The sequence below is a fragment of the Centruroides vittatus genome, unplaced genomic scaffold (genome assembly GCF_030686945.1).
Source record: "Centruroides vittatus isolate TY-2023 unplaced genomic scaffold, ASM3068694v2 contig_16, whole genome shotgun sequence".
In the NCBI taxonomy this organism is placed as follows: domain Eukaryota; kingdom Metazoa; phylum Arthropoda; class Arachnida; order Scorpiones; family Buthidae; genus Centruroides; species Centruroides vittatus.
The window spans coordinates 208,172-229,428 of NW_027120979.1; the positions used below are offsets into that span (position 1 = coordinate 208,172).

At 31.8% G+C, this 21,257-nt stretch overlaps 1 protein-coding gene across 1 annotated transcript in view; it reads left to right on the forward strand.

The window, feature by feature from the left end:
• Positions 1-21,257, forward strand: part of LOC136968800 (gastrula zinc finger protein XlCGF8.2DB-like) — an 80,442-nt gene that overhangs the window by 3,836 nt on the left and 55,349 nt on the right. The window lies entirely within an intron of this gene.

Below are 21,257 nucleotides of genomic sequence, written 5' to 3' on the forward strand. Positions count from 1 at the left end.
CAATACAAAGATAATACTAGTTTGTGAGATTCTCAAGTATGTTTGAAGCAAGATTATTTCGTCAAATATTCGTGTATTGCGTTACAAAATTTTGGAAGAACATGAATAACAACTTTTCTTAAAATTTTTTAAAGACAAAATATACAACAATCTTTGAAATTTGCTTTCGATGTTTTATATGGAGTATGCAGCTGATATAGGTTTAGACTGCGGACGAATGTTTAATTGCACGCATGCGTCCGAGTAGATGGAATGACCACACGAGCTCGCAGAGAATAATGGTTTTCGCGAGGTCGGTTAAGGAAAATGGCCTTTATTTAGGCGTTACTGACGCGGAGAAAACTCGTAAAAGTAGGAAGCCAGTAGGACCAAAGTCCCACTGTTCAGGGTCTAGTCTACTCACGTTCGGGGACGAAGACCGCTCGACAACTGGTGTGCCTTAACAATACTCGTTTTACATTGATGCTTTTATACTGTACAAAGTAATCCCAGCATGCATCTAACGACAATTCACTATCTATATTTATATTATTTACATATTTTAGTATTGTAAAGTGTTCTTTATTTATATTATTAATTTTTATGCTTTTGTGTCATTAACTACAGTTTTTATCATTTATTGTGTACTACGACTTACTATACTGTAGAACTGGTTCTGCAAAGAAAGAAAACACGTCAGAATAAAAAGTCTTTGCAGGTGAAAAGTTACAACATCAACAAACTATTTCAATACATTGCTCACAACAAACCACTCCTCAATGACAATCAAAAAAAGTTTACAACGTTATCATGGACCGGATCGACAACAACACTGGCGGAATTATTTACTTGGACGCACCTGGCGGCACCGGGAAAACGTTTCTAATAAATCTATTGCTGGCGGAAATACGTGTTAAACAACACATCGCACTTGCACTGGCATCATCCGGCATTGCAGCCACACTTATGGAAGGAGGACGAACTGCCCATTCGGCCTTACAACTACCGTTGAATATAGCCGAAGAACAATTCCCGGTATGTAAAATCTCAAGAGGATCTGGACGGGATAAACTTCTAAAACAAGATAAAATTATCTTCTGGGACGAATGCACAATGGCACATAAAAAATGACTCGAAGCCATGGACAGAACATTACAAGACTTGCGATAAAACTCTGAAGTGATGGGAGAAGCTCTACTCAAACTCTCAGGAGATTTTCAACAAACATTTCCAGTTATCCCCAATTCAACACCAGCAGACATGATCAATGCATGCTTAAAAAATCACATATCTGGCCATACATACAAATACTGCGACTAACAAAAAATAGGAGAGTTGAACTCTCGAAAGACGAAACAACATCACATTTTACTCAAAAACTTTTACAAATAGGCGAAGGCACATATCCCACTGACCAGACGACCGGCTTCATTGAACTTAACAGTGATTTTTGCAATATAGCCACTACCGAAAACGAACTTAATGACCAAATTTATCCAAACATTGTTCACAACTATACCAATCCGGAATGGCTATTTCAAAGGGCAAAATGGCAACTGAAAATAATATTGTTGACTTCGAGCGGTTTACATAGCGTTACATAGAAAACGGGTTTTTAGACCCTCGGGGAAAAAAATTTTTTTTTGATTTTTCGGATGTTTTTTCAGTCCCCAAATTTTTTCAAAAATTTTTACCCGCGCGAAAAAATTTTATTGCGATTTTAATTAACCCTTAATGATGCGCGATTAACGCTTAATTGTTTTTTATGGGATTTTTTTATGGAACTTTATTCATCCTTCTAAAGTTCTAGCGCGCCGATTTTACTTCGGTAAAGTTATTTAAAGCTATTTTCTGATGTAAAAAACAACATCCAATAGTTTTTTAATTTTTTTAATTAATAGATTTTTTTATAATTACGTTTAATTAAGTCGGGGGGGTCGGAAATTTCAATTAAAATCGTAATTAAAAAAAAATTTTGAAATATCCCGCCATCTAGTATTCACCCTACTTTTTACCCTTCTCCTCCCGAGAGATTCATGAGAATGTCCCGCGAAACACGACACCAGCTGTTCTCAAGGTCATCCAGCTGTGTAAACAATGACTCATCGGTGTCAAGTTTCGCGCTAAGGCGAGAAAAAGGAAATTGTACTTTGAAGCTTTTTCTTCAAAATTAACACATTTCTTTCGTTTTTTTCGTTTTTAATATTTTTAATGTAATTAAACATAATTAATTAAAAAAATTTAAAAACGCAGCGAAAGGGGTTAATATTCAAAAGAAAATTCCCGGTGAAAAGAGAATACACAAATCGATCGACACGATGGTAAACGTTGAAAAAAGGGTCAACTTCCCTACAGAATTTCTAAACTGTTTGCAAGTACCAGTAATGCCATTACACTCCCTTCGACTGAAAATTGGATCTCTGATCATACTACTCAGAAATCTGAACTCACCAAAACTATGTAATTGAACAAAGATGATCGTCAAACACCTATCGAATAACATCATCGAAGCCGAACTTATGACTGGAAAGGACAAAGGACACACAGTATTTATCCCCAGAATACCAGTGAACTCTACTGAACTGCCATTCCAATTTAAAAGACTGCAATTTCTAATCAAATTAGCCTATTGTTTTACAATTAACAAAGCGCAAGGACACGCTTTAAAACTTTGCGGCATCGACCTCAAAGACTCCTGCTTCTCTCACGGTCGTATACCTAGCTTGCTCTCGAGTAGGAAATTCGAAAAATTTGTACATATATACCCCGGATAACAAAATGAAAAACGTTATTTATAAACAAGTATTGTAAATAGTCAGAATATGTTTTCAATAAAATTTTTTACCTCTTATATTTTAATGTTTATCCTTTTATTCCAACTACCACACAATATCAACCTCATATCAACTTCATATCAACCTCATATCAACTCCCTGAGCGAAGCGGGGTACGCCAGCTAGTAATAAATAAATGTTTCGATCTTAAACGCCATTAACTTATTGCAGCATATTTTTTAAATTTTGGCATGTCCGAATTCAGACGTCATCCCTGGTCAAATTTTTCCCGGGAAATTCCGCAAATTTCTTAAAAATTCACTTTTTTCTTATTTTATGTTAAGGTTGAGAAAATTTTGCAAATAGAAAGTACAATTAACTCATAAACTGTCTAAACACATTTGTATTTATTAATTTTAACCAACTTATTAGTATTTTTAAATTTTTGCTCATTATGGTATGTCACAAATGGCCAATAATCAATATGTAGCTTATTTGTGGCAGGACTCTGAAAATTCGTCACTTCTCAGAACCTGTAATTGTGCTTACGCTGTCTTAAATTTAACCATGCCCAGTACATTCAATAACTGCGTAATGCCAGGTTATGCGAATTGGGCAAGGATATAAACAAGTACGAAGTCTGCAAATATGAAGTTTTTCTTCATGACCTGATTATTAAAGACAAACGAACTGCCGAATTATTGGGCTATGATGTTTCTATTAAAACAGTCGAGGTAGACAAATCAAGAATACTAGAGAGCAAAAGAAGTACTACAATCTTGAAAATGCACTAGAAATCTTCGAGGCTAAAGGTGAAAAACACATAACATTTGTCTTCTCTTAAATGCATTAAAGACAATTCCATCCGCATGAATTGAATTGGAAAGGGCATTCTCGGTAGCAAGACTTTTCATTACTAAAAAAGGAATTAGATTGAGTGATCGGAGTATCGACCATCTTTGCTTTTTAAAATCTTATAAAAATTTACAATATTTTGTAGTATATTTTATTTTAAAAAACAAAAATTGCCTTTTATGTCAGAAGTTTGATCGAATTTCATTTTTTTTTTAATTTTCAATTCAATTTAAAGGCAGTTTTGTTGTTGTTGTAAGTAGTTTCCAGCAAACTTTAATAAATTTTTTCTATTTGTGAAAATTTCTACGTAATTCAAAAGTAATTTTTAATGTATATCCTACACAGCATTATTAATATGATTTTGGAGGTTACAGGACGTATTAAATTACTTTAAAAAACGAAAAATAATTATATCATTTGATTTCATGATATTTTGTATATCTTAAAAATAATTAATTTTGTCCCGGGAATTCCCGGGATGCCGGAAAACAGTTCAATTATATCCCGGAATCTCGTGACAACCAAAAGGCCGGGAAATGAGAAACCCTACGTGCGTTAACTGACAAATTAATCGACCACAGAGCAACCACTGCGCCAGTTATTCCATAGTCGAATTAATGACGATTTTACTGGTTATTAGCATTTACAATTTTATACAAAACTCACACTTACCTTTAAAATTAACCTTTTTGCCATTTTATAATAGTTAAATTAGTCAATTTTATATTTATATAATTAGAGAAATTTAATTTTTTGTCTAGAATTCCATCAAACTGACAGAAGGTAGATATGACAAATCTAATCACAGGCCAGCAGTGAGAAGAATTTTTTAAATACCAATGTAAATAGGTTTTCAGTATCATTTGTCAGAAATGTGGATACATTTTTTATTATTATATTGCTTACATTCTTAAATTTCATTTTAAAAATGACAATTATTTACTCTTAATATTATACAAATTTTAATGCAGACAATTTTTTTTTCTATAATATATATACGTGTATATATAAAATGCAACTGAGATGAAAGTACTGACTTCCACTATGATTTTTCTAGCTGTACACTTTTCTACATTATAATCACGAGCCATACATTGGATACTGACTCCCTGCCAGATATGGCAGGGAGTCAGTATCCAATATATGGCAGGCTTTTATATTAATATAAAAAATTTATTTTAATATTAAAGGGGATTGATTACACAGCTGTAGTTTCAATTATAACTTATATTTTTGCCTCACTTTAATGTCAACGCAAGTTTCATTTCCGGATGAAATGCAGCTCGACCATGTGGTTTATACACTCTTCTCCACGGATGTCTCAACAGCTCCTGGAAGGAAACCACGTTCATTCTCGTGTATTTAAAAAATTCCTCGAGATCGATGGCCTCCATTCGACGAAATAAAGTAGATTGACAAATTGACTTATTCGCGTTGATGAAATGTACTGTACTTGCCATCGACTTTTCTGCTTTTTATTAATAATAAAATCGCCTACACTGATTGCTGACAACGCAATCACAGCAGCACATTCTTGACGAGTATCCATGTTGTCTCTTTGTTAAAGTTATGTCAGTATCCCTATCGTAAAAGTTTGATGGAGCCAAACTTTTCTTACGGAATACGATACGGAGTTTATAAGGAGTCGACTTTTACCTCTTGTACTTAAATACAGTGTCACTAATCGATAGCAGTTAATGAGTATTCACCTTAATGTTCGCTCGAAATTTCGATGAAATAATAAGAAGAGTAAACTGTTTCTATTGATAGCACTGTAACAGTAAACGAAGGTGTACTCAATCACGGTAAAGAGACACGGTATAAATTACGTAACGTTTTTTGGAAAGGGTGGGGGATCAAAAATTTCTTACGATATCTTACTCAGGGGTAGGGAATAATAGATCTTATATTACATAATATTTTTATTTTTATTTTTTCAACTCCTTGAGTGGCAGCGTTTTAAATTTGGCTTTAATTTGTCAGTTTCTATTAAAAACGTTCATTGTACTAACGCCATCAGGTGTTACAGTGATAGAATAATAACGCTAGCAGACTCATTCTCTACGCATTTTTTATCATGGGAGAAAGGCCGTGTAGTTGTTTCTCTCTCGTTTTTCTTTTATATTTGAATAAGTGCACCACTCCTATGAATGTATAACACTAAGAATATATTAACCAAAATATATGTTACAAAGTAAACATAAAATTAGTATATGGTTTTTAGTGAAAATAAAATGTTAAAACTGGAAATTAGAAACTTTCATATTTTTTGAACATAATTGTAAAAAGTGGCATCAAACAGTGGCTTGTGAACAAGCTTATCCAGTGTTTATGGCCACCTGAAACCAAGCGTAAAGATTTCTAACTTCAGAATAACTTTATCATAATCCGAAATTAGACAATGATAGATCATATAATCGACAGCGGTCGAGTCCGCATAAGTCGTCATAGGTATAACTCGACACCGTTTATTTCGTCACCACTGGAAAAATCGACATACTTTTGCTGTCCCACACTCGTAAATGGTAAATGTTTTTTATTTTTCCTAAAACTCATTTATGACAATTTATATTAAGTAAAACTGAAGGTTTTGTTTATCCTTAAAATATAAAAAATCTCTGAAAACTGCAAAAAATAAAGATATAAACCACTTCTAAGATTATTAAAATATTTACATAATAGCAGAAAATTAAAATAATTTTTATATTTTTAAAGTATCGATGGTGTATGAGTTCTGGTTGTTGTATGGGAGGTTACAACGCATAAATTAATTTGTTATAACATCAACAATATAATTTCGTGCATTTTGACAAGATTTTAGCGTATAAATATGCAAATGCTGCTGCTTGATATTCGTCATCACGAAGAAGCTTTCTAGCGAAAAGAAATTTCGTATTGTGGATCTGCTGAAAAATAGTCTTTCTGTTGAGAAAATCGCATTAGAAGTTGGTATTGGGCGTTTAAGTTTATCAACCAGAATTTAAAATAGTGAGCTAACGTATCAGGAAAATTTAACAGCTGGCAGCAAGAAAACGTTTGATAACGAGTAGACATTGCGATACATTGTCAAAGGTAAAGAGGGGTTTAGGAATAGAAGAGAGCACTTCAACTATTCGCACGTGCCTAAAAAGTAACAAATTGAAAGCTCAAGAAGCCTAAAGTTACCAAATTACATAAACAGAAACGTCTTAATTTTGCCAAACGCTATAAAGTCTAGACCTTAGAAGATTGGAATTGGATTGTATGGTCAGATTAATTCAAAATTAAATCAATAAAAGTAATCAGTAATTAAAGATATCAACTATAAACTTCAAATTTTTTATTGTATGCCTTACAGTATAAAATAGAGAACAATTTATTCTCTGCATAAAATATGATCTGTTTACCTTACTTAATAATGTGAAGAAATCTCGGAAAACTCCACTGCTCAGACCGTTAGCTATGCCCGAACCCACGACTTACAGAGTTTGGTAGTTTTATCCACTCAGCTAATAAAGAGTGCTTATTAGAATTGGTCGAACGGCAATTGGTCGATCGGCCTAAAAGTGTAGAGTGAATAAAAAAACAAACACTTTTGTCTTGGCTTGTATAGGCTGGTTGGACATAAACTTCTAAGCTATATCTCCTTGTGGTAAAGTGTGGCATAATTGTCATGTAATAGTAGTTGTATACGTTTATAATGGTCACTATGCAGAGGAATAATTCCTTCTGGAAGGTCTTTCTAAGGGTCACTGGTCCCTATTCAGGCATCACAGATGTGACGAAAACCCGGAACACCTAACTTGGCCAGCTCATCCGGGCAAGGCGTGAACCCACGATCAAACTTCCAGTGTTCAGAGAACAGAACAGCGCGGCCACTGGTAGGCCAGAGGCATCATTTAAATTTGTTTGTGATTACATTTGTTATCAGTTGTTGTTATAAAAATCTTTTTTATGTTATTAATTATTATAAATTGGCAACAGTCTTAATATTGAAGTTATATATACAGTATATGTCCGCAAAACTTTTTCCCGGAATTTCATTTTGTTTTGTTATTTTATTTCTTTATTATTGATATTTTTTTAAATTTTTTGTCTAGAAACTTGGAGATACCCGAGGATCAAGTTTGAAACGATTAAATTACTTTCTATGTTATGTCTAAGGCTACATATCAGCAGGAAAAGTAAAAAGCAAATGTATAAAAAAAAATAGTAAAAATACTTTATTTTTTCGTGCGTTTAAGTGATAGTGGTGTAGAAAGTAAACCTCATAAGCATAGATATAAAGAGGAAAGATCACAAATACATCTTAGGCAGTCTTAAACAGTTTGTTATTTTTACTGTAAGATCTAAAGTAGAATCCTATGTAATTTCATAAACAAATTTATGTAATAACTGCTCATATTGCAGTAAAGAATATCAAAATGGATTTTAGTAATGGCACATTCTTAATAAATTCTCGTCTAAAGCATTACAATACTTTACTTTTTGCTAGAATCTGTAAGAGATATATTTAAATACTACATTATTGTTTCGTATTTTACATATTTCTCTACGGAATAACGCTAAAAATTTCCTTTAAACAGCATTTCAAATGATCAAATAACGTAGTACAATATAAACCTAAACACTTACGGAATGTTTCAAACTACAGCATTGTAAAATACACTTGAATTTTATTTACTAATGAATCTGAAACGTTAATAATATTCTTTAATGATATTAATACTACATAATGAACTTATAGAAATTTTAGAATACTCATTTTATTTTTCATATAAATGTCACACATATCTTTTTAGAATTCTTAACACATAAACAATATTACAGTAGAGAACCGAAAATCGGAATCAATTGGGGACTGGGGTTGTTCAGATTAGGGATTTGTTCCGATTACGGTCTATGTACGAAAAAATATATTAACCTGTCCGATGTGACGGCCGGATGGCCGAGCAGTCAAGGTGGCAGCCTACCGCTCTGGGGACCCGGGATCGAATCCGAACGGGTCGAATAATCCCCAGGAATTTTTCGGGGGGTGGTCCGTTCGGATATGTCGGGCCCTGTCCCTCACCACCCGGTCGCCCCATTGTGGGCCTGGCCGAACTCATAATGGGCTTTCTAAAAGAGGCCCTCTTAGTGCCCACAGGGCGGAAAGAGTTTAAAAAAAAAACCTGTCTGATGTTCAAACTTTTGTCCGTTGCGTGTCGCATTGTGTTGAATTTTTCTCCGTCGCGTGTCGCTTCGTGTTGAATTTTCGCCGATTTTAAGCCTAACGAAAGTTTTTATAATAATAATCGAGGCTATTGTATGGTTAAAAATTATTTCTGCATTTTGTACAAACAAAATAAATATATTGAAGAATATAAAAACATAAAAATTATACTTTAGAAGTAAATTTAGTATCAAAAATGTTCGATTCAGCACGACACAGTCCGACTGAAAATCGTGCCGATTACCGGCGATTCCGATTACCAGGGTGCCGATTTACGACTCTCTACTGTAGTTACAAATCATTATCGTTCACAGTATTATTAAACAATGCCAACAATACTACGAATTGTTGAAATAAATCTATTGTTTCGAATACGCATTGACAAGCTTTATTTTTGTTAAATATAACTGCACACGAATATTGTGTATTTAAACCTAAATACGATAAATTTTCCGGTGAAATGTGTCAGAACACTGTTTAACAAAGGCAAATAATCACAGAATAAGTAAATAAACCGTATCGGTTCAACAATGCTGTATATTATCTTGGTGTCATTAAAAATTATCGGGTAATGAATGCTATTAAACAGAGTAAGTGATGTTTTTCGTGAAATGAAACTATTAAAAAAATTGCTTTTCTTTGTATAATTATTAGTAGAAACAGAAATGTGCTTCAGTGCATTACTTTATTTTCTTTAAATTCAAGTTAAATATACATAAAAACAATATATTACAATATTACAAAGCATATACTGTAATTATGGCGCTCGTATTAAAAAACTTTGATGACAGTATATTTTTCCTTTACATTCAAAATTAGTTTCTACCAGTGTGTAAAAGTGGTACTTGTCAAGTGCAAATTAAACATAGGAAATAACTAGGAGTGGTTACATATTTCGTTTCTTTATGCATTTTTATGTGGCACTACAAGTGTTTTTTATCTCCATAAATTTATACATTTTTAATGTTTTTATCTAAATACATCAACAAATTATTTACTTTCGTGAAAATTATTATGATTGTTATTAAGCAAATATAAAATAAATAATTATATTTATTCTATTTGAATATGTATAGAAAATAAAAAGTGATTTATGATGTTGTGAAAACCGTAGATTAATTGTTTTCTTTTGCTAAATTTTGGCAACTCGACACTTGTGCGATATGTCAACGGGGTGCCTTCCGGGAGGTCTTTTTAATGGTAACTGGCCCCTATTCAGGCGTTACAGACGTGGAGAAAACCCGGAAAACTCCGCGTGGCCAGCCCGTCCTGGCGAGGCGCAAACCCACGACCCGAACGAATTCCCAGTGTTTAGGGAAGAGAACCGTATGACCACTGGTGGGCCGTAGATTAATTAAGATTAAATTTACAATTTTGAAGTATTATTTTTATCTGTGATTTTAATAGAAACATCTGCACATTTCTTTTCTTTTTCCATCACTCCTGTTAAATCGAGAATTGTGGAAAATATAGAGTACAACCCGCTGACCATCTGCAAAGAATTCACAATTGACCAATGGGATTACTCAGCTGAAAAATTAAGTAAAGGTTTCACATACCTTGATAAAAAAGTCTTCTTTTATATAGAAGAAACCTCCAATAGAGACGGCCAATGGAATTTTTCCAAATCTTTTCATAAAATCATCCAGCTAAGTAAAAATAGTCAGGTTATAAATTAATGAATATTTTTCAACAAATCTGTCCAGATAGTGTTTTATGTTGTTCAAAGTATAAACACGTAATTTATGACTTTCTTGCTATTATATAACACAGCGAAAGTGTGGAGATCGGTCAAAAAATGAACCCTTAAGATTTTCACATTTTTAGATTCGAAACATGTTGAAACGTCAAGAAATGTAAAACAATTTGGTTTTTTTTTCCTGTATGTATAAATGTTAGTGTTTATGCGAAGATTCTACAACACTAAGATAGAAAAGCTCGCTCTAAAAGCTGTAACTGAAACATAATAGCGCCACTTCTCGGCAGAGAGAGAAAGACAATAATTGCTAGATCAAGTGTCATAGCTTTACTGTAACTGTAATTGAAAGGAAGGTGATAGTATGGCAGGTTCAGTGTGTGCAGCAGTGAATCAAAATAATTACAGAAATCTTAATTTATTGCTGTCATTTTTCCGTTTACGAAAGGTAAGTAAATTTATCCTACACATAAATAATTCTGTTTTAATAATTGCATGTCTGTCTAATTTATATTTAACTCTTGTCAGATGCAAGATATCGCTTAGAAACTGTCGGCGGAGTGATCTGTATAGTGTTTTCGAAAAAGATCCACTCTACTTGTACAGGGATTGTCGTTTATGCGCTAACATTTTGAAGATGATCAGTTTGTAAATCCAAATTTAAAAAAACAAGTGAGCATTTTTTCGTTGCAATCTAAATGTGTAGTTTCTGAAAGGTTATCTGTTATTGATATATTGTTCTTCATTTGTTTTTGTGTTAGCAAGCTTATTATTCTTAAACAGATTACGTGAAGAGGAAGTTCCGATTATATTTTGCGTTCTGAATCCATCACCATCGGAGTTAGTGATAAAAGAATCCTTCGCAGCCCTCACCATGTAACAAAAAAATCTCAACGTTCGTCGTTGCGCGCTTTTCCTGAATCCTACAAATAGCATTTACAATTTTCAGAATACCTAATAGGAATTTATTTGTTGTAATTAATCTACTTCAGTGCTATTGTATAGTTACGTTCAGGGATTGCAGACATTTTGTATGAATTACTTTCCTCAACATATAGTTAACTTGATGACAAATATACTAAATCTATCTTAATTCTAAAATAAAATTTACACTTACCTTCAGTTTGAACTCTAACGGTAGATCTGCAGAGGAAAGTTTGTAAATGGACACAAAGTCATCATAAAGCTGTAAAAAATGATCCATTCATTAATTTTTTTACATTTCATTTCATTATCTACTTTATAATAATTTGTACTGTACAGCATTAATACAGAGTGCTTACTTTATAACTTTATGCTAAAAATATGTATTTCTATCATAAATCGCTTATATTCAGTGTGTTATTCAGGCAATTTACATGCTTAATCGAAAGCAATCATGAAACAAACAGTGAAACGAACTAGTCTGTTATATTATGAAAAAATGCTGGTCTTAAAAAAACTGGCATTGATACATTCAACCTTATTTCATGCCCATTGGAGTTTCACAAGATGAAATAAAAATTGTTTATTAGTGCTATTAAATCACAAATACGAATAATATTATATACTTAACAGGATTTGGAGATAAACATGTAAGAGAAACAGCGTTTAAATGCCAAAAAATATTAAAAAATATAAAGTTATTGCTTAAATTTATCTTTGTATACTAATTACATTTATCAATTAACAGGACTTATTATACTGGAAAATTATGGATGCAGATATTTAGTCTTACTGATCAGAAATATTTTTTATTTAGTTCACCTGTGAACTAAATAAACCAGGTGAACTAAATAAAAAATATTATTTTTGATCAGTAAGACTAAATATCTGCATCCATAATTTTCCAGTATAATAAGTCCTGTTAATTGATAAATGTAATTAGTATACAAAGTTAAATTTAAGCTATAATTAAGGACACAAAGGCATAATAATTGAATATAAAGTTATTTTTGTTACGAGGTTAATACTTACCGACGACACAAAAGATGACACCAGTTCACTTATTACAAGACAACCTGTTAGAAAACCAAAACAAAGAATTGCCAGAAAAAATTTGTAATCAGGATCTACATTCACAAATATCACAGCATATAAGATGACACAAGTGAAGTGCATAAAAAATCCATATATAAGCGGTGATAGCATTTCCCATTCTTTGTTCACATGTTCTATAATAGCCCGTATTTCTACGTGTTTGTTGATAAATTTGTGTAACTTATTTTTCAAATCTGTATTTTCCGATTTCATATTTGCTAGCTCTTCAGAAAGTTTCATTAATCTGTTCATTAGGACAAGACCTACACAGAAAGCAACTAAGATAATTGATATAATGTGTGCTGAAACATAAATATATACAAATGTGATGCTAACAGAACAAACGAATGCTTCGCTGTTTGAACCGTTCTGTCTTTTAATTTCTAAGTATACGACAATCTGTGAGAAAATCGAAATAAATAAAAAAACCAAAAATAAAAATATTAGGACACAAATCTGTAAGAGTTGCATCTTATCAATTATTTTATACTCTTCCTTGTACCAACTTTCAATGCAGTGCAGAGATAATTTTCTTCTTCTTAAAATACTGAACTGAGCCGCCGCATAAAAGATTAGTGCAGTGTTTACTACTGCACCATGCAACGCGTAATCCTTTAAATAATGCACGATTCGTAAGCAATAAAAGTCTAAATTAAATATTCAATAAATGTAAACAATTACAATTGTCTATAACACCGCTTCAATAGAATCACAATATATTTTGAATAATTTTGAAAGTTTTGTTCTTTCATTACCTCTTCTTCGTAACGTGCAATGACACGGAGCTACAAAATCAATTCCAAATATTTTTGCCGAATCTAATACAGGACGCATCATGACACCGGGACATATGTTTTGTTGATCGGGATAATTCATTTTCGAATTACACGTGTACAATTATAATCTGTATTGTTCCGGTGTACGTTGTGTTTTTTTGTCTCCTTGCCAGTTTCTCGACTGCAATCAAATATATTCAACGAATGCAATAATAGACATTGCTATGAATTTGTATTTACATTACCCGTTATATAAATTTCAGAAGAATGATTTTCTCTTGTTTGAGTAAATAAATGAAACGAGTAAAAGTAAATAAAGCAGATGAATACAAAGATTGATAAGCATATTTCTACGATAAAGGAAGAATGTTTAACACAGGTTTATTCTATAAATCATCTAGTTATATAAAGATTATTCCGAGTATGAGATTCAGCTTTGACATTTAATTCTGTGGTAAATCTGCAATTGGAAAACATAAAACACGACAGTTTTATCCGGAAATAAGATGCGCGGCGCTACTCACGATCGCGTGCAGTTGATTTCGGGCGACATTTTCTGGCGCAGAATTATGTTTAAAGGTACGGTTTTTTGGACTTTTTTGCTGTTGTAGACATGCTATACAGTTTTGATGACCCCCAACAGCAATTTGCAACCTGTACCCTGGTTCACATCTGAAATGTGAACCATTCGGACGAATCAACTGTTATATGTGAATAGATATGCATCAAGTATTTATTATTAGATATGTTAACTTTGACAAACCTCAGGAAGAGTTAGTTGATATACTGCAAACTTACAAAACAAACTCGACGTGAAGATACAGAATATACTGTTACCAACTGTTTGAAAAGTAAAATATTGTTTAGACTTGATAAACACTAATGTTGTGTGTTTTTTCTTCAAGGACACTTGGCAAGTTTTCTATCAGATATCTTTATTCATTCTCGTTGATACGGTACTCTGTCTGTACACGTTTCGGGCCCTGCCCCTTCTCAGTCAACTGTTGATTATCTTTTTTTAAAAAAAATGTAAAATCTTGTTAACTGTATACATTACGATTGTAAAAAGTTCATCGACTATAACAAGTGCATTATAACTTTAAAAGTTCGCTGTAAGACATAAAAATATATTGCAAATATAAAAGATTTTTAAAACTGTTTCCGCCCCCTTTTTCCTTTCCACCCCTTTTTTGACGTTTGCGTTGGTACGGCTAGTGTTGCCACGTATGCCGTTCGCCGCCTTGTGGTCGTTTACCAAAACTTTTTTGCAGGCTCATTTTTTTCAAAGGAAATTGTTTTTTCCCAAAATATTTTAATTTATAATATATTAAGCCAGTTGTCGTTTATTTTAAGGCTTAGGTTTTTATTTATATTGTCTTTACTTTTTATAATTTCTATGGTTTCTTTAAACTTCTGGTTGTACGTTAATTTTTCTTTATGCAGTATTTTGACGCTATCTTTGTCTATGTTGCAGTTATTTAGAGTACAATGTTCGTAAAATGCAGAATTTATTCTATTGTATTTTAGGTCTGCTATATGTTTTTTCAGTCTAATTTTTACTTTCCTATTGTTTCTCCTATATAATATTTTTTATTTTTGCAGGTACACGGAATTTTATATACTGTACTTTGAGCTTCGGTCGGTATTTGTTGGTTTTTTAACGGGTTCGAGGTTAACAGCTTGCTCTCCATTTTTTGATATGTTGGTGCTAATTTGTAGTTTATTCTTTTTATTTCTGTATTGATTTGTTCATATAGGCCTTTGATATAAGGAAATTTAATATATTTTGTTTTAGTTACTTGTTTATTTTGGTTTAGCGTTTGTGGATTATTAAGTCTGGTTTCCCATCCGTTTAACAGTCTTTGCGGGAATCCTGCTAGGAGAAATTTCGTTCTGAATTCCACGAGGTCTTCATATGTGTATGTGTACTTCTTGGCTTGTCCGGTTTTTTATTTTGTCATATTCCATTTTATATACAGTCAAACCTGTTTTTATGCGGGGGATAGGGACCGCATTAAAAAAAACGCATTAAAAAATCGCACGAAACTTCACGAGGGGCTATAAAAAATAGTTTTCGCAACACAATTAAAAAAATATTTTTTTATGCGGTGAATAGGGACCGCATAAAAAAAGTCTCACGTAGAAAATAACTCGAAACCGTACGAAATAGAATTTATTGACAACAGATGTCAGCACTTGACTGCATCGTCTGGTCTATCGTCTGTTTTACATATTTTTGTCCAGGTGGTGTTTTGTTGACTTAAAAAGTAAATAATTTTATTTTTCGCATATTCATGCAATAATATTACTATAATAAGTGCATTTATGCTATAATAAGTTTATTTAGCTATGATAAGTCAACGTGAGACATGACGAATCGCACGAGACTAGTCGCCAACTATACGGCACAAATAAAAAATCGCACAAAAAAAACCGCACAAATTAAAAATTCGCATTAAAAAAATCGCACATAAAAAGAGCGCATAAAAACAGGTTTGACTGTATATTGTACTTGACGTATAACGGCATTTTTGAGTGGTATCTAATTATTTCTTGGTTACAACTCGGTTTTTTTGAATATTCTATATTCTAGATGTTGTTTTAGTCTTGTTATTGTAATATCTAGGTAATTTATTGTTTGTCTTGTTATATCTTCGTTTTCTATTTTAAATTTTATTGCGTTGTATATATCATTTACTTGCTTGTTAATTTCTTCTATATTAATTTCTGTTTCGTCGTATATTATTAAAATGTCGTCAACGCATCTTTTGTAAAATTTTACTGCCTGGTATATTATATATTATGTTATCAATATCTATCATAATCAGTTCGGCAAGTTTTGGGCCGATCACCGATCCCACGCTTATTCCTTCTGTTTGGGTGTAGTATTCTCCGTTGGTTTCGAAGTAGTTACTTCTATACGTGAATTTTATTAAGTCTATTATTTTTTTGTTGACATTTAAATTATTAAGCTTTTCTTCTATTATGTTCCAAGTTATTGATGGATACATATCAACTATGTCTAGGCTAGCCATTCTGTACTTATCTTCTATATCGATTTTATTTAGTTTTTGTATAAGTTCGTCTGCGTTTTTAATTGCAAGTTGTGAGTTATGGTATCTTTCAAGCTTTTGTTTTAGAAATTTTTCTAGGTTGTATAAGGTTGAATATTTAAAATCTATTATTGGTCTTACTTTTTCGCCTATCTTATGCGTTTTAAGTTTTATATTTAGTTTTGGTATACGGTTATTTTCTTCGTTTAGTATAAACAATTTTTCTGTTTTAGTAATTTCGTTAAGTTTTTCTAGTTTATTAATTCTTTTCTTAAGCTCTGAATATATTACTTATATAGGATTTATAGGTAGCTTTTTAAATTTATGATTTGTTACAATTTCTTGCTTTTTATTTTTTATCCATTCTTGACTATTTGTTTTGATTTATCAGCTTTAATAATTTCTAATGTATTATCTCTTAGGAAGTTGTTCAGGTTCTGAATTTGGGTTTTATATTGAAAGTAACTAGGATCTTTTATTATTGTTTTGTTTCCTTCTTTAGTTATATATGTTCTGATTTTATTACTTAGTTTAGTTTTCATTATAGTTGATTCTACTTCAGGTAGATCGTTACACATTTTATATATATTCGGTATTATGTTTAGAAAGTTCCATTTGTTGGGACCGTTGAAGTCTAATTCTTTATGTAATATCTCTTTGATGTCTATTGGAATGTTTATTCCAGTTTTATTTAATATAAGTGTTTCTTTCCAACTTGCGAGTTGTATTTTAGTTGGGTATTGAAATATTTTAATTAATTTTTTATATTTATTGTCTTCGTATTGCTGGTTATATTTTGTTAGTTCTTTAGTATCTTGTGACGATCTTATCTTAGTTTTTTTTTTTTTTTCCATATTTTTTAAGAGTTCTAATTAATCTTCTAATTTTTATATATTTGTATTTTATCGCTGCTCTAAGAATTTTAAAGTTAATATAATTTCTTTCTCTTGTAGGTATAGCTTCTGTTATTGATTTTGGTAAAGAAAATGTTCTAAGGGGTGTCCGTTCATTTAGGTGCGCTTTTAGGTACTTTAAGTCTATAGAAAGTTTTTCTATCTCACCTTGTATTTTTTCTTCTTGTTTATAATCCTGATGTTGACTTCTTTGCATTTTATTTGATGAATAAAATATTGTTATTAATAAAATAGTATCAATTGATGTGGAAATTAGCTACCAAAATACAGACTTGAAAATCGAGTTTCTAAATATTAAGTATCACTATTAACTATTAAGTATCATTTTAAAATGGACAGAAAATTTTCAACTTCACGCCGAAGTTCTAAAAAGTAAAAAAGAGAAAGAATAACCATCACGTGAAACGAAACTTATCGTGTCTTGTCTGATGCCAACGATTGCATTGTAGCGAAAGTTCGAAGTACGAGGTGCAACTGTATTCGTGATCGACAGAAATGGATTCTACCGTGCTAAGTAAACCACACAAATACTTTTTCTATATTAATTACAGTTCCATTTATTTAAAAATAATTCGACAAAACATTTTTTGTTTTGTCCACAAAATCAAAAGTTTATAAAAGATGCGAACATTACAAACCAAGAAAAACAACATTTATTTCGTGTTTTTCTCTTCAGTAAAATACGACTATTAAAATGATTGTCCAAACAAATGCAATGAGTTCGATTTCCATCCAACTTTGTTTTTTTTTCGCAATTTACTTCATAAAAGTCATCATTATTTAAGATTCTTATTCTTATGACGTCTAAAAACATGACTATTCAAAACCGATTTAGAAACGAATTTTTGTGAGCAATAATTACACGAAAATGGCTTTTCTCCGGTGTGACGACGAACATGATCTTTCAGAGTATATTTATGTGCAAAACTTTGCTTGCAATAGTCACAAGTGAATGGCTTCTCCTCTGTGTGAGTTCGGAGATGAGCAATCAGACTTCCTTTTTGTGTGAAACTTTGCTTACAATAATGACAAGTGAATGGCTTCTCCCCTGTATGAGTTCGGAGATGCCGAATCAGATTTCCTTTTTGTGTAAAACGTTGTTTGCAATGATCACAGGCGAAGGGTTTTTCTCCGGTATGAATGACGACGTGTTTATTTAAATTGCAGGAAAAGTTGAACTGACGATTACAGTATTGGCAAAACAAGACCCCTTCTCCAGTGTGAATCCTTTGATGATATTTCAAATAACACTTCGAAGTAAATTCTTTCTTGCAACTGTCACATTGATACTCCCCATTCCTTGCATTCTGAATGTTTAAACCTGTAAAATACAAAAAATTAAAATATTAAAACTAATTTCTAAACAGATTAAAACTCTTCAAATTATTGTCAAACCAAATATATAAATTTAAAAACACTATTTTAAAAGTATTATTAAAGTTTGGATGCAAATAAAAACAAAATTTCCCACTTTCTGGTTTTTTAAAAATAATATTTAAACGTTAAACATACACGAAGGATACCACCACACCAGAAACAATAAATATTCACACGGATTATCAACACACATTAACAATATCACGAAGGAAAGTAATTTATACATTTTTTTTTCCTGAAAACAATATAAACGGAGTGTATTTTCCAGAAACAAAACAAATATATATATATATATATATATATATATATATATATATATATATATATAAAGATCTTCGTCGATTTTTCTTTTTTTCTTCACTTGCACGAAAGACGTTTTCTTTCTTGATATTTCTCGTATAATTTCTTAACATTAACTTCAAAGTTAATGTTTCGTTAAGAGCAGAAGTATCCTTCAACTGTTGTTTTTTCCCGAAAAGAATTCTTCATTTAGAACACAGAAATGCTCTTGAATAATGAAAAATAATTCTGAAAATAACAGTCTCGAATTAAATGACGTCAAAACATTATTTCCTAAGTCAAATTTAAATATTCCAAAATTAAACTAGTAATTCTAGAAATTCTTCCTTAGTTATTTCTTGCCACAAAATTACAGCTGGTTGTACGACCTGAAAGTGAAAAGAATTTAAATTAATTTCTTTTTATCCAGGAACGGTATATTTATACGTTTTAAGTAAATTCAAAGTAGTTTTATCTGCGATTTTTAAAAAGGAGAAAATCAGGTACAACTGTATTTAACAAAGAAGGAACTTCCCTTCGGTTTTCACATTTTACAGCTTTTAATGCAAAACTGAAAGTTATAAAAACTCAACCGTTAATTGAAAATTGTTCCTAAATATTTCTTCGAAACAAACCAAAAATCTACTTACTAATCTAATAATGTTCAGTAAAGAAGACACGAAAAATACTACAATACTTGTTACCACACTTCACAAACAGTAGGGACATTCCATACGTCAAATGTTACCCGAGAAATCTCTTCTGCTTTTTAAAAATATCTTCCTTTTTTCTTTGTAGTGAAATCGTCAACGAGGCTATCGCCTTCCATCAAGACTGTAAATTATGTTACTGATCCGAAGATGGCGTCGAAATGAACACCAAGAAAACACCCAAATGGCACGTTTCCTGTGATTTCTTTCTGAAGGACTTAGCTCATCAGACAACAATTTTCAATCATTCAGTATCTACAATAAAAACCTAGTTTAGCATTTCTCTAATCCTAAGCTGCACTCACCGAACCTCGATGCGACCTAACTGTCAATTTGAAAAAAGAGTGGCGCCATCTAATATTTAAAATTGAAAAATTTCCAATTTCTTTAATTTTCAAAATTTGTGAGTCTAAAATTTTAAAAATGATCTTTTATTCAAATAAGGTTTTAAAAAATGAATTCTGTCGAAACTATTATAAATAATTATTTTGAACTCCCATAATCACGAAATTAGCAGTAAAATGTAAACGAAGTTATCAGGGAAATCCAGATTTGAATCCGTTCTCCGATTTTATAATGTATTAATTATTCCATTCATTAATTAATTCATCCCTCAGACGAGAGGAGCGTATTCTTTGACATTCGGCAATAATTTGTATGAGCGAAATTGCAATCGGTTTAAGATTGTTTAATACCTAGATGTGGTGTAATGTGATTGGTGTTTGTAGAAAATTTTCTACCACATTCAACTGAAGGCAAGAGTGTGATCTCTCGTCTCACCGTTTCAATTGTTGTTATCGATGCATTTCTGTTTGCAAAACATCTTTTCCGGTTTTCTTCTTCTTTCGTGTTTAGGGCGAAACGTTGGAGCCTGTGGAATTTCCTCGATAAAAATAAATTTTTCTTTTCATCGCTCTGTAGATTGTTCTTTTGGCTTCGGTAATCATTAACTTAGATCGTGAATTTATTAAATTAAAGGAAATGGTTTATAGCAGAAATGGGCAAACGCGGCTCTTTTTGAGTTACATGTAACTCTTGCTGAAAGTGTTAATTTCTGTTTTTTATTATTAGTTTTACAATTTTATTTTTGTAATTTTGTGAAAATATGTTTATTAAAAAAATTCAATATTTGTTTTATATTATATGTATATTATATAATAAAATTGCGCGCCTTACCATACTATCTGACACGACAGTACAGAACTGTCGCTCCCATGCATTCTGCAAAACCTAGATTTCAGCTCGCACTAAACTCTTTCTTGCCTACCCCTGGTTTATAGTGTGGATTGAAAAAGAAAATCTCCAGGATTACATTGCGAAGAACGAGTAGGTGGAGGATAACTTGTCAATAAAACGACGTAATTTCTCATAACATTTTATATATACAATATAAGGCAGAATTTTACTTACGGAGCTACGATGGCGTACTTTCGTTCGCTATCTTGTTTGTGTTCTGTCTACAAACAAGATGGCTCAGCGACTAACTACACCGGCAATCAAATAACACAAATTTCACTTGCCGTTGAAATATTTCTAATTTCTTCATCTGATGAGGGTGTACCGAAATTCATACCAGCAAATAAAGTTGCTATTTGATGATAGAAGTGTCATTTAATGTTACCAGTAGGTGTGAT